Here is a 4,243-nt window from a genome sequence, read left to right as displayed (position 1 = left end):
TAATTTGCACAAAGTAGTTTGGGCCAGGAATGTTCTATTAACAGCAATGGGCCAGACAATAAAAAACAGTAAGAGATTTATGACAAAAGGAAAGCCCGCCCTTTCACCTTGGTGGGCACCTCCACCCCTGGGGGTTGTTTCTACCTATGTTCAGAGCACCTCATAGCCACTGCAGATGTCATTTCAATTTCCCCCCATATCCAAACCTGAACCACTGTCCCTTTAGTCCTGGGATTCCATGATACCACTTGATGAGACTTTTAACATTAAGATGGTCCTTTCATTTCTCTCATAGTCCAGGCTTCTGATCATAAGGCCATCCAGTGGTGTGAAGACAAAAGGGATTACCCTTTCTCTCAGGGGTAGCTGTTCAACATATACTCACTAAAAAGAATTGTCTCTGGCCTTTGAAGTCTTTGTTAGGGCTAAGGCTTTATGGTATCCAAGAAATGATAGATAAAACTTAGGTCCTCAAATTTTCTTTTTCCCCAACTGGAAAATATTCACCAGCTACTATACTCCAATTAAAATTGGATAAAACTGGAGCTTTTTCCCTTTTCTTGGTTTGTTTTGATGATTTACACTTGTCAATCCAAACACTTTTTGAAATGAAGGCCACATTTATTATTGAAAAACTTATCCAGCAGTCAGAACTGAAGGTTCTCTGAGTCTTTTGGGGATAATGCGTGTCAGGCATACTGCCTGATTTCTAGCTCCTAAGATCCACCCTTTCTTTTGGGGCTCAAGAGATATTCATGATGAGATTAATTAAATGGCTGTCATGGCAACTTATTTTGGGATGTGAAGTGTGGGTGCACCTAAAAACTCTTTTAGGTGCAGAATAATCTTTGTTTTTATTATGCAGGAATAGCCAGTGTCTTAAACACTACTTGCAAACTCCGCGGCTGGTAAGCTGAAAAGTCACTGTTTTCCAGTGAAGGAAGTTGGCCCTTTAAACCACTGAGGCTGGGGAGCAGGATGTGCTTCTCTACTCTCCTTAAATATACGGCTCAGAACCTTTCTTAGCAACATCTGAAGGAAGTAAACAGTGCCCACTATGACTCAGGGGTGTTCCCCATCCGTCCTAATAAAATTCTACAAAGCACAAGTCTTTTAATCACATCTTACTGGTGGCTCGTGCTAAGTCCAATAGTCTAACATGAGTTAAGAGTTAAAGCTATTACCCACACTCATAAAGTCAAAAAGGTGTGCTCAACACTCTGGACTTAGGCCTCAAACTTTAAGAGAAGAGATACATTCATCTAAGTGTCAAAAAACACCCATGTGTAGCAAGTGGTCAGCACTGAACATTTTTAGAGTGTCTGTCTTCTCTAGAGTAGTGTCTATGACTGCTGCCTTCCCTGTGCGTATGTCTGGTCCTATTTCATCAAAACCTTCGCTCTTCTTTTTTCTTATTATTGGATATTTTCTTTACTTGCCTTTCAAATATTATTCCCTTTCCATGTTTTCCCTCCTGAGATCCCCCTATCCCACCCCCTTCCTCCTGCTACTATGAGAGTGTCCCTCCACCCACCCACTCCCATCCACCTCCCCACCCTGGAGTTCCCATACACTGGGGTATTGAGTCTTCACAGGGCCAAGAACCTACCTGCACCCTGAACAAGAGTGTCTGGTGCCCTGGCTCTGATTGGTAGCATATGAAATCTGAGACGTTCTGCTGAGGTTAGCTTGGCCATCTTCTTCCTGGCCAATGTGCTGATGGCATTCTGTCAATGTTCTAGGTGCATCATTCCTCTTCTAGTCCTCAGTGACACTAAGATGGCCAGGACAACTCTTGTGACAGTAAAATAAAAATAATAATAAAGGCTGGGCCTATATAAAAAAAATCTGTGCATAAATGTCCAGTCCTACCAAAGAATGGCATGCTACACAGACACAGACACACACACACACACACACACACACACACACACACACACACACACACAAATTTTGAACTTGCATACCAAAGAAAGTTGTCTCTGATTCTCAAGGGATTCCACAGGAAAATAGTAGCGATCAGGGAAAGCTCGCTCACACTGCTGAACACTCAGTTCTTGTATCCTCCTACAGTGTTCCCACAGCTCCGTGAGAGAAGATAAAGACCCAGGAGATGGCTCAGTCAGAGAAGTGCTGGCTGTGCAGTCATAAGGTCTGACCTCCAAGCTTTCGCAGTATTCACAGGGAGATCAAGGCAGACAGTACACACTTAGAACCTCAGGTTGTCAAGAGGGGCAGATTCCTGGGTCTCTGGGGATAACCAGTTTAGCCAATCCGTGAGTCTGAAGTGCCTAAAATATAAGGTAGAAAGCAATTGACAAAGACACCTTAGGTGGACCTCTAACCTTCAGATTCACAGGCATGCATTTTCATATGTGAAAAATAAACTTCTGAAAATTCACTCAACATTTGTTGGCATAACTCATCTGCATGCTTAATGCTTCAGGTACATAATCAGGGCACAGTCTTCTTGGTGTTCACCAGTGAATACAACCAAGTCTGTGGGCATGCATTAAAACTATGGCTTGCAGGTCAAAAGGAAAGGGCTAATTCTGCCACAGCGTTCATCCTTTTGTAAACCTTGTAACATGAAGACCTCCTCTAGCATGGCATGCATGTGGTGCACAAATATATATGTAGGCAAAAACCTGTATGTATTTTGCTTTGTTTTCTATTATATAGGGTCTTTCTTTGAGGTCGTGGCTTTCATCAAACTCACTATATAAACCAGGCTGGCCTTGAACTCTGTGTGTGAACTTCATACAACGATGTTCCTTTTATGAATTCTTAACTCTGACGATGCAGGTAGTAAATTAGATAACTTATTTTCTTTTTTTAAGAAAAATGATTTAATAGTACAAAGTCAATTTGTATAATGGAAGTGGAGGCGGTGTAAAAGATAAAAGCTTTTGCTGTGAAAACAGAAAGACATGATTTCTAACCACTAGCATCCATGTGAAAAGTGGAGTGTGGCTACACGTGCCTGCATTGAGGAGGAGAAACAAGGATCCTGTGGGCCTGGTGATCATCTAGCCTAGCCAAAATGGTGAACTCTGGGTTTGGTGCACACAAGTGCACATACTACACACTCACAGAGAAGTTCTCAACTTAAATATCAAAGGGAGAGTTACTATCTTTTAATCCCTGACCTCTTCTGGTTACATCTGGTAGAGTCTTTGGTGTTGGTCATGAAAGACTTTTTGTAATTATTATTGCTTTGTTTGCAAAAGACAAAGTTTATCTGTGTAGCACTAGCCGTCTTGGAAACTCTAGACCAGGCTGGCCTCAGGCTCAGAGATCTCAGGCCTCTGCCTCCTGAACACTGGGATTAAAGGCATATGCCCACCACTGCCCATTCACCACTGTTTCAGGGTTTTATTGCTGTGAATAGACACCGTGACCAAGGCAAGTCTTACAAATGACATCTAATTGACCTGGCTTACAGGTTCAGAGGTTCAGTCCATTATCATCAAGGTGAGAGCATGGCAGCATCCAGGCAGGCATGGTGCAGGAGGAGCTGAGAGTTCTACATCTTCATCCAAAGGAAGTCAGGAATAAACTGGGCATCCTCAGGCAGCTAGGAGGAGGGTCTCCAAGCCCACCCTCAGAGTGACACACTTCCTCCAACAAGGCCACACCTTCTACTAGTGCCACTCCCTGGGCCAAGCATATGAAAACCTTCACAACCACCAACCAGCTATGAAAGACTTTTCTAACAGATTCCTGTGATGGTAAATCGTGGTGGTGTGCATTATTGGGTTAGGAAAGCCCAGGAAATTAGTGAAGCACACCTCTATTTGTGTCTATGAGCAACTCTTGGGATAATTAGATCATGAGGACTCTAATATAAAGAGTTCATTAGTGCTTTGATAGGTTCACTATCGGTGACCATGAAGGGACATGGAGCTTAATGAAGCTGGTCACCTGTGATGTGTTCCTGTAGGCCATCTTACCAGTTTCTTCCTGTATACCTTTTTCCCCCTACTTTTGACCTGCTATGAAGAGACCTCTTTGCCCCATTCTCCTGATGCTGTCATGTTTTGCCTCATAATAAATCTAGAACCATGGAACCAAGTAGCCAGGAGCCACCTCTTCTGAGACATTAGCCAAATAGAAAATTCCTTTTGCCAAGTTGGTTTTGTCAGGTCATACAGTAACAAAACCAACTCACCTCCCTTTGCAGTAGACTTAAGGGGGGAAAGTGAGCCAGACATGAAGGCGGTAGAGGCAGGTGGGCATTTTA

Source organism: Micromys minutus (assembly GCF_963924665.1).
Source record: "Micromys minutus genome assembly, chromosome: 26".
In the NCBI taxonomy this organism is placed as follows: Eukaryota; Metazoa; Chordata; class Mammalia; order Rodentia; family Muridae; genus Micromys; species Micromys minutus.
Note: the sequence above shows the minus strand (reverse complement) of the source record.